The sequence below is a fragment of the Euphorbia lathyris genome, chromosome 7 (assembly GCF_963576675.1).
Source record: "Euphorbia lathyris chromosome 7, ddEupLath1.1, whole genome shotgun sequence".
Classification (NCBI taxonomy): domain Eukaryota; kingdom Viridiplantae; phylum Streptophyta; class Magnoliopsida; order Malpighiales; family Euphorbiaceae; genus Euphorbia; species Euphorbia lathyris.
The window spans coordinates 9,925,272-9,936,179 of record NC_088916.1 but is presented as its reverse complement, the minus strand read 5'-3'; positions in this window follow the sequence as shown (position 1 = coordinate 9,936,179).

Here is a 10,908-nt window from a genome sequence, read left to right as displayed (position 1 = left end):
ATGAGTGTCCTGTCATCTGAACTTCCGCCAACCCACACTCTATGACAACTGCATTAAAACCCCTCAAGAGTGCTAGAGGGTGCCTATTTCCACCACGCTTCTCAGATTGTGTAAGGATATCATTGAAATCTCCAATAACGACCCAAGGTTCAGCGTTCCCTGCGTGCAAACCTCTTAAGAGCTGCCAAGAATCTGCCCGCCTCGCCCTCTCGGGAAAGCCATAGAAACCGGTTAATCGATACTCCGGCAAACCTAGTAATGTAATCTTGAAATCAATAAAGTTTGAGGAAGAACATAAGAGCTGCACCGAATTAAAAGTTTTCCACAATAGAGCTAGACCACCTCCATTGTTGACAGGATCCATAAAGAAGAGGCCTTGAAAGGAGAGCTTCTTTTTCAGAGCTTCCACTTTAGACCGGCTGCATTTAACCTCCATCAGAAAAATGAATTCGGGATGAAATCGAGTGGCAAAGTCTGCCAGCTGACGAACTGTCCGGGTGTTCCCAATCCCCCGGCAGTTCCAGGATAAAATACTCATTGCTCTTCGTGAGCCGGGGATCCTCGGCTCGCTTCTGAACTGCTTCTGACTCCTTCACCCTTTCCCAACGAACAAACCTCATCAAACTCCATGCCTACTGTCTCACTGTTTAGTTTACCGTCCCCCTGGATATCTGTCCGCTTACGCTTTGGATCGGTTATCTCAATGCCCTCCTCTTCAGGCAATTTGACAGTATAATACGGGTTGTTTGCTCCTGCCTGAGCCACATTTTCTTTACCTTTTGTCCCCGTAGTACTCTTCCCCTTTCCACCAAAACCCGGCGGGATCTCTGGAGCCAGTTTCGGGATGCTAACAACACAGGGAATTGCTGCCTGCCCTACCTTGATGTTTGGCTCGTTCAAGATACTGGACTGAGGGAGAAGTTGAAGAGGTCGGTTCAGCAGAAATTTTGATTGTGGTTGGATGGAGGAGCGTCGATTAGGAGCTCTGAGCCAGGGTCCATAGACTCTTTCAACTTTGTTTGGATCTCTTACTTGTAACAGGGCAGGGCAAAATTTATCAGGATGCCCGAGATGCCCACACACAAAACAGAACGTCGGCAATCTCTCGTATTTAAAATTCACCCAGAATACAGTACCTCCTGACACACTAATCTGCATTTTCCTCTTCAGCGGAGCATAGACATTCATAGATACCCGGATACGAAGGTAAGTTCTGTCAAAACCTGAGAAGTTGTTTGGATCAGCTTCAATGAAAGCCCCCACAAAATTCCCAATACTAATTGCAACACGTTCAGACATAAAGCCAACTGGGAGGTCGTAAACCTGCAGCCAAAAATCAGAATGAGATAATACCACATCCATGGGGTTTTGTCCCTCATCAAGAGGCTTGAGGATGAGAAGGTGTTGCTCGAAAGTCCACGGTCCTCCCTGAACCACTCTATCACGCTCCCACGGATGATAGAATTCGAAACGAAAAAGGTTAGGACCCATATCTTCAATAAAAATACCTTTAGAAGGGCTCCAGACATCCGCCAATGTCGTTTTCATATACGAGCTCTTGATCGGGCGATCAGTGAGAAAGGTTCCAATCAAGCACCAGGTCCTTGGTTGCTGTAGTGGCTCAGTCTCATCGGGTTGCAGAACTAACCCCGAATTAGCTTCCTCCTCAAGGGTAATTAGGGCGCTTTTATCGGTGATAAAATCCATGTGGTTGATCAGCTGGCGGGATGAGGTTGAGGGTATTTGCGATAGGGGCCAATTAAATTCCCGGGAACTGTCGCTGTTAGGGTTGAAAAATATGGAAGGCTGAAATCGGAATAAGAGTGATGGTTCGACAGGCACTGAGAGAGGAGATGGGCGATTGGGTAGGTGCGGAGATGGTGAAGGAGATAAGGGGTAAGGGTTGAGGTGAGGGGCAGCGTAACCTGGTGCAGAAAAACAGGGTGGCCGGCGACGGCGGTAGGGGAGTAGAAGATAGGCTCGTCAATTTGCGAGAGGTTCTCAATTTTTACTTAAGTTTCAATATTTGGTATTTGAGATAAGGATAGTGATAAAATAATACATTTTACTATTTTAACCTTATTTAAACTACATAACATTAATTTGAGGGATAATGTGGACTTTTTCATCCTATTAAAATCGTAGAAGCTTATCCAACTTCCTTATACCACACCCTTCTTGATTATAGGATTTGAGAGATAAGACTTGTATCTCTCTTTTATCTTCCTAATATATCTCTAACACAAACATAAAATAATAGGTAAACTTCAAATAAAACCCCTGTGGTTTCACTAATTTTCAGATAAAGGACTGTGGTTTACTTTTTGTCAAAACGAGGATTAAAGTTTTCAACTTTAGCAAAATAAGGACTTTTTCGATTGATACTATTAAAATCACCCTTGACGACTTCAAAAATGACATATTTTAAGAACTACTAATATTCTAAACAACTTTAATTCTTCAACTTTTTTATTTTGAGATTGTTTAGATGATGTTTGGTAAAGAGAGAGAAAGTTAATGTTTAGAGAGAGAAAGTTCTAAAAAATATGATTTTCGAAAATCGAAAATGTAGTTCCATAAAAAATATGACATTAAACAACTTTAATTCTTGAAAATTTTCATTTTCAGGTAATTAAAGATGGTTTTAATAGTATTAATCCAAATGCGAAATCTCAATCCTCGTTTTGACAAAAAGTAAACCACAGTCATTTATCTGAAAATTAGTGAAACCACATGAATTTTATTTGAAATTTACCCTAAAATAATTCATGTCAGTTGTTTTATCTCTATCTTCATATCTTTATCTCTTCTAACAAACACCCCGTTAGTATTTTATCCGTTTCTAGTGCACTGATGATAACCTAAGGAAAATAATCCTACAAAATAAAACATTCAGTCAGCATCGCAATTAACTCTACTGGATGATGGCATATTTTGATGAATATTCATCCTAATTTGATTGTTGCATAATTTTTTTATTATTATATTCATCATCATTATCACAGTCCTTTTTTATTTTTTTTTATTAATCTTCATTCTTATCATCATAATTTTTTTAAAATAATTTAAATTTAAAAACATTAATTTTTAAAATTTTCTTATTAAATTCACACTTTTATTTTTTATTTTTTTCAAAAATTAAAGGGGTAAACACTCTAATCATGTTCATAGAATCAATCCCCCAAACTAAAGGATGAGCTTAGATTTAAATTTACAATCAGAAACAATATGGATAACATAAAATTCACATTCTCTTTATGGTTAATAGGAGAACCTGTTTGATTCAGTTGTTAGTTAATAACTGTTGCGGTTGTTGTTAGCTGTTTGCAGTTGCAGTAAGCTGTTAGTTGTTGATGTCAGTTGTTTATTATTAGTTGTTTAATTACTCGTGTTTGGTAAAATTATATTGAGCTGTTGCTGTTCGGATTTAAAATGTCTAAAATTGACATGTTTTAAATTAATCAACGATGAAACTAAAAAAGAAAAAATGTGAAAAAATGCCCATAACGTTTACAACTAAGAATAATTCTACTCTTTAACGTCTAAAATTGTACAATTTTATAACGCTGACATCTAAGAGCAATTTTACCCCTAACATTGCCAAGTTGGGTCGATTTCAGATATTATTAGAAAACATAGATATATTATTTCATATTCTACACCAATTGCATATACCAGTAGTTATAAAAAAGAGATTTCATATTTTTTTTGTGATTTAATAATAAAATTAAAAATTAATATTTATAAATTCGATGAAATAGTTGAGTTTTTTTTGCCAACTCGTACAAAAGACAATATATATTTTTTTCTTAAAAAAAATATTTTCACGTCTAATTATATATTTGTGATCTGTTACTAATGATAATAAAATGGTAAAATGGTGCACATGTGAAGTGTACATGACAATATTCATGACTAATAAGACAATTTAATAAATTATTTCTCAAATTGACCCAATTTGTCAATGTTAGGGGTAAAATTGCTTTTGCCTGCCAACATTAGGGTATAATTGCGCCATTTTAGACATTAAGGGTAAAATTGCTCCTAGCTATAAATGTTATGAGTATTTTTGCATCTTATCATATTATAAAATAAAAAATGTGTTACACAAATTAATAAAAATAATCTATATAAAAAATAAAAAATTTATTGAACGCAACAAAACTTTGTTCTTCCGATAATTATGTTGTAAAAATATAAATTTTGTGGAAATAAGAAGGGTAATTTTATCAATAATAAATAACTACAAACAACTGTTTATGAAAAGCTCCAAATAGTAGCTTTTCGTGAAACGCTCCAAAACGCTGCAGTTTCCAGATAAAATGTTAAACGCTGCGGTTATATAAACCTAACCAAACGCTATATTTTCTGCGGTTTGGAGTGAAACGCTAAACGCTCCTCCGAAAAGCTGAAACAAATACCCTCTAAAAGTTGAGAAATCGATTCTTCAATATCATTTTGAAAACCATTAGCTCAAACTTCCTAGATATTAAGACCCTCAACGATAAACGCATCAGACATAAAAGCCATACTACCATTTCGAGCGTGAATAAAACCAATAGAGTCTCCTAATACAAAACCATAACTAAATCTTTAAGACAACTAGCATACGAACTGTTCAGAAATTAAATGCACACCCTTGCGAAAAATTATATATATAATATTAGACAAATATAAACACATCCATGTGAAGCTCATATCACCATCCATAAAAGGAAACACGTGGAGTCATCACAATTAATATGCTCAGTACGACTCAACCTTGAGGTTTTAGCTCGGGAAGTCTCCAGAGACCACATCAAGGATCCACCTATTACAGCAATCACGTCCAATCTCGTAAATCACGGATCAAGTAGGCTTGAGGAATACTAAGCCTTGATATACGACACGCATTCACATATCAACATGTGACACATAGCACGTCTCACTCATAAACTTATAACTGTCTTCCATAACTCGATCATAATATGAATAGAGTAGGCACTACTCAAGGTACACTACTTTTATTCATTAGCTTACGTTATATCTTTGATTTATTGTTGTGATAATTTCCAGGTCTTCACACAAATCTGACTTAGACATCGAAGTGGGTTAGCCGAACTTCGGCCCCTTTGACCTTGTGTTTTGTCCAATTGCAGATTTACAAATGGACTTACAAGATTTACCACATTAAATTGGTGTAGTGAACATGGACTTGCATAACAATGACTCCCTTCCACCAACACACTCCCTACATCTGGAGTCTAGATAACGACGGAAGAAGAAGCATGCTGACTGCAACAGGTTGATCACGACCTAGCGCTAGAAATGGTGGAGGATGTTGAAGCCTTAGAGCCACAACAACAAATGCTCTTAGCCGCAATCTCTAGACGACTGTTAGAAAAACTTGGACGTCGTCAGCATAATGCGACAAAAGGACGTCATCCAAATGGCAGAAGTTAAATATACATTGGAGATAGTGGAAGAGACCATCAGATATATGAACAAATATGAGAATTGAGCTTGATCTGATGAACATCACACCGCTCGAAGCTATCGTCACCATAGAGACAGATCGCTGATAAATCGGTCTAGAGGGTCTAATAGCTAGTCAAGGAGAAAAGAAGACTCCCCAATAAGATGTCATATATCTCTATGTGAAACCCAAGAAACGTCAATGAGCAATCTCCTTTGAGGCTGACCTGAGTGAGAGAAAAGAAATGACTCTTTCCAAATAGGAGGACCCTTAACTCAAATTGTAGAAGGACCCAACATAGATCAGTTGAGTCATGGTCCGCGAGCCAGGTGTATGCATAGATTTTTCTGATTCCTATGATGTCCATATATTAACATTGCACGTAGGACTGATGAGATATGAACCTGTCTCGAGGTGCGAAGTCAAAACTCTTAGAATGTGAAGAAAAGAGAGGACAAAGTGAAATTCAACTGAAACTAAGTGAAAAGTGAGTGAAGATTCCAAAATTGCAAAACTGTGTTTCTATTTCTATCTTCATGTTTGTTTGCTTTAGTTCAACATGAACTAAACTTCCATAGCTAGAACTATGACAGATCCGAACCGAAATATGTAGTTTTACTTTTAGTATGGTTCCAAGTTCGCTCTATTGAATTAGAGAACTTTTTTTTTGGTAATATTGAATTAGAGAATTGAACTAAAAGAACTTATTTGCTAATATTGACGTCAATTTAGTCTTACTTAGTCGTCTTGGTTGGTCATCACTAGATTGATTAAGTGGATTACTAAACCCAACCATGAATTTCCACCCCTAGCCCCGTGAAAAGACCAAACTACCCTTTACCCAAAATTTGAAAAAACACAAAACCTCTCAAATACCCTACACACTCTTTGATCAAATCCGGACTAATTTGTGAACCAAAACATGGAATGTAACAACAACTGTAAAGGGAAAGCGAAAATAATAAGATTTACCATTTTTGTTTTTTGATTTAAGTTAAAAATTGAATCTGTGGGTGATTTTTTAAAAACGCCGGAATCGCAGTCGGGCGTGTGATAATCACGTCCGACCTGTGGTTCGGGCGTGAGGCTATCACGCCCGCACCATAGGTCGGGCGTGATATTTATATGCCCGCACCATAGGTCGGGCGTGAAGTTCATACGCCCGACCTATGGTTCGGACGTGATGTTCATACGCCCGAGGGGTTTTTGAATTTTTTATAAAAAAAAAATTATATTTATGTTTTAATTAAATTGTTAAATGTTTACATTAATTTGGGGTTTAATTTATATGTGAAATTTTGATATTAATTTGATTATAATTTATATGTTAAATTTTTAGATTAATTTAGTGTAATTTTGTAGACGGAGCGGCCTACTATCGGGGGAAAATCTGTCCCGTCACCTGCTCGTCGTCTAGATATGGACGAGGAGGAGGATACAGGTATTTATGGGTTAAATTCAATAGCGGACTAATTTTTTTACGGGTTTTATTCAACAACGGACTAATTTTTTTTACGTAACAGGTATTTACGGATTTAATTCAATAGCGGACTAGCTATTTTTTTTGCTCTCCCGACACGCGGGCGTGTGGCTATCACGCCTCACCGTGTGGTCGGGCGTGATAGCCCCACGTCTCACCGTGTGGTCGGGCGTGTAGCGATCACGCCCGACCACACGGTGAGGCGTGGGGCTATCACGCCCGACCACACGGTGAGGCGTGATAGTCACACGCCCGCGTGTCGGGAGAACAAAAAAAAATAGCTTTTTCCTCCCCAAAACCCATGAAAGGGTATTTTCGTCCTTTCACGGGGCTAAGGATGGGAATTTGGGGCTAGGTTTAACAACACCCTTAATTAATGGACAATTGTAGCCTTGATCATCTATCGATGCGGTTTTTGCGACGCGGTTTTAAGACTTAACTCCAAGTTTCTTCTATAGAACTTAAAGCTTTTCTTAATTGATCATTCTAGGCACGAGATTAGAAAGTGGTTAAAGAAAAAAAAATTAATGATCTGAAATCTCAAAATTAGTTGTCTTTAAAAAAAAATCAACGTCTCTATTTTTTTTTTTTTGACTCATCAACGTCTCTATTATAATAAGGAATTTAGATAGGAATAATTAGTAAAATTACATATAAGGTTACATCGTCTGTAAGAGACTTTTAATCTACTCTCTAAAAAAATAATATAAACAATTGACTCTTAGATCCTGTTTGTTTGGGAGAAAATATTCTGCAGGAAAATATTTTTCAAAATTTTCAGTGTTTGTTTGGACAGGAAAATAAGTCAAAGGAAAATAAATGGTAAGTCAATAGAAAAGGAAGAAAAAAATAAGAGAAAATGTTTTATACTTTTCAAAATTGTTAATGATTTGATGAGTGACTAATACATAACCATAGCCTTTACCTTACTTCTGGTGCCTTCTATGGTTACTTTGTTTTTGACAAAGTACCATTACTTGGTGTGTTTTCACCATTGGATGATGGAGTATAAAATTAATCCAATAGTGAAAACACACAAAGTAAGGGTTAGAGCATCTCCAACAGTCTCTTAAGTTGGCTCTTAAGTTAAAATTTGTGGAGAGAGAATGGAAATTCATCTCCAACAGCCTCTTAGTGGCTCCTCAAATCACTAAGAGCCTCTCCATCCTCTCTATTAATAGAGAGCATCTCTCCACCTCTTAGTGCCTCCTAACTTTATTTTTTATTAATAATTTATTATTGATGTGTCTCTCTCCTCACACTATTGGTAATGTAACAATAAAGAATAATTTTAATAATAAAATAATAAATAAGGAGTGAATATAAGGAGCATTGTTGGAGATCATATATCTTAGCCACTCTTAAATCACTAAGAGTCAATTATTTATATTATTTTTAGAGAGCTCACTAAGAGTCTCTTGGAGATGCTCTTACTTTGTCAAAAACAAAGTAACCATAACCTTTACTATTTACTCCTTATTTATTATTTTATTATTAAAATTGTTAATTATTGTTATATTTACCAATAATGAGAGGAGAGAGACTCGTCAATAATAAATTATAAATAAAAAAAGAAATAAGAATGACGCTAAGAGTGGAGAGAGACTCTCTATTAACAGAGATGATGAAGTGACTCTTATTGATTTGAGGAGCAACTAGTATGCAGTTGGAGTTTATTTTTAAGTATCTCTCCTTAAATTTTAGGGCTAATTACAAATCTAACCCAACTAAAAGGATCCACTTACATATCTAACTCACTTTACTTCCATCTCACCAAATTAGACACTTTCATCCACTTTGGACAAAATTACCCTTAGTTCTATCCGATCGATCCATCTGCTTCTGCTTCTTCTTCATCCGCTTCTTCTTCTTCTTCTTCTTCTGGTTCTTCTTCTTCTTCGTTTCAACTTCTTCTTCGGTTCATCTTCTTCAATTTCTGATACCAATCGTTAGTTATTTTTGAAATTATTGAAGTAATATGTTCAATTTTCCATAGAAATGGTATGTTTTTAGCTTATACGACTGCTTTTCTCGCTGGTTTTGTCTTTTTCTTCATCTGTAATGGTATTGTTTCAATTTTCTCAATTTTCCACCATTTTCCTCCATTATTGTCGCATTTGTGACGAAATTTATCGCATTTCATCACAAATGTGACAATGGTTATCGTATTTCGTCACAAATGTAACAACAGTTGTCGCATTTTGTCGCATTTGACGAATTCGTCACAAATGCGATATTGCAGCAGTTCAATTGTTATATTTTTTTTATTTCTCATTTTTTGAGCTTTCCATCCTAATCCTCTTCCACAACACTAATTCTTCAAAATTGAATGAAACACAATCTATTCTCTCTATAAACCACCATCTTTTCATCGGTTTGGGATGGTGAAGAAGACGTTAAGAATCTAGGGAAGAAGGTGAATTGAAATAAGGATATTTTTGTCCAAAGTGGAAGAAAGTGTCTAATTTGGTGAGATAGAAATGAAAATGTACAAGTGACATTAATTTATTGTATATATGTATTGCACTAGAAGTAAAATAGAATTTCTATATTTCTATCACATACTTATATCACAATAATAATTCCGCATTTATATCTTTTCAAAGTTCCAAATCGTGTTTATTATTGTCCAATTGCATTACATTGCATAATTCATATTCTTGCCCCATTAAACTAAAGAGATAAGGTATAAAAACATCCTTAACATTTATATCTAGAAGCAATTTTACTTTTAACGTCTAAAATAATGCAATTTTACCTTTAACATTACTCCCTAACGTTGACAAGTTGGGTCAATTGGAACAATTATTCATCAAATTGTCTTCTCGATCATTAATCTTGTCATCTACACTTTACATGCGCGTCATTCTATCACTAATTAGTAATAGATCACAAACATAAGTTCAAACGTGAAAATTTTAAAAAAATAAAATAAAAATACACTATATTTTGTACGAGTTGGAAAAAAAAAATTCAAATATTTCACCAAATTTAAAATTATTATTCTTCATTCTATTATTAAATAACAAAATATATGAAATCTTTTTTTTAGAATCAACTTACGTGCAATTGGTGCAGAATAAGGAACAAAATATATGTGTTTTACAATAATGTGTGAAATTGATCAAACTTGCCAATGTTAAGGGTAAAATTGCTCTTGGCTAGGTGAAATTGTATTATTTTGGACGTTAAGGGTAAAGGTATTTCTGCCTATAAATGTTAGAGGTATTTTTACATCATATCCCATTAAATAACTCTGAAACTGCAACTGCTCGTAAACTTAAAAAAAAGTTATACTTTTAACTCTCGTATGTACATTCTTTAAAAATAATTTTAATTTTTTTAGGTTTAATACATCATTTGTCCTTTGAATTTATCCAAAACGATTGATTGAGCCATGGACTTTCAAATTGTCTTGATAGCTCAGTTAACTTACATAAAATGTTCAATTGTGTAAAATGATTACTTGCAAACAAAAAAAAAAGTAAGCTACTTGTGGAAGATGTGTTGCGCGCGTCCTAAAAAGAAACTAAAACAACCAAGGTTAGATTATGCAATTCTAATTTGCATAAAATCTCCAGTTAGCTCATTGAACTTGCGTAAAATGTACAATTAATCTATTCTGTGAATTATGTAATACATTCTAAGACGCGTGCAACACATCTTTCACATGTAGCTTACTATTTTTTTACAACCAAGTGATTAATTAATTACATTTTACGCAAGTTCAAAATGCTAACTATACATTTTGTATAAGTTAATGGGCTGTCAAGACATTTTAAAAGTTCAAAGAGTCAATCAAGTTTTTTAAAGTAATCATAGAATGTACCCCTAACACATACTTATTTTTTCTTTTAAAAACTTAACACATACTTATAGTTAGCTTTAAAAATCTATTACAGACCTATAATTGACTCATTTACATCTATTGCATACAAAATCATTGTCGGTAGATTTTTAAAACCAACTATAA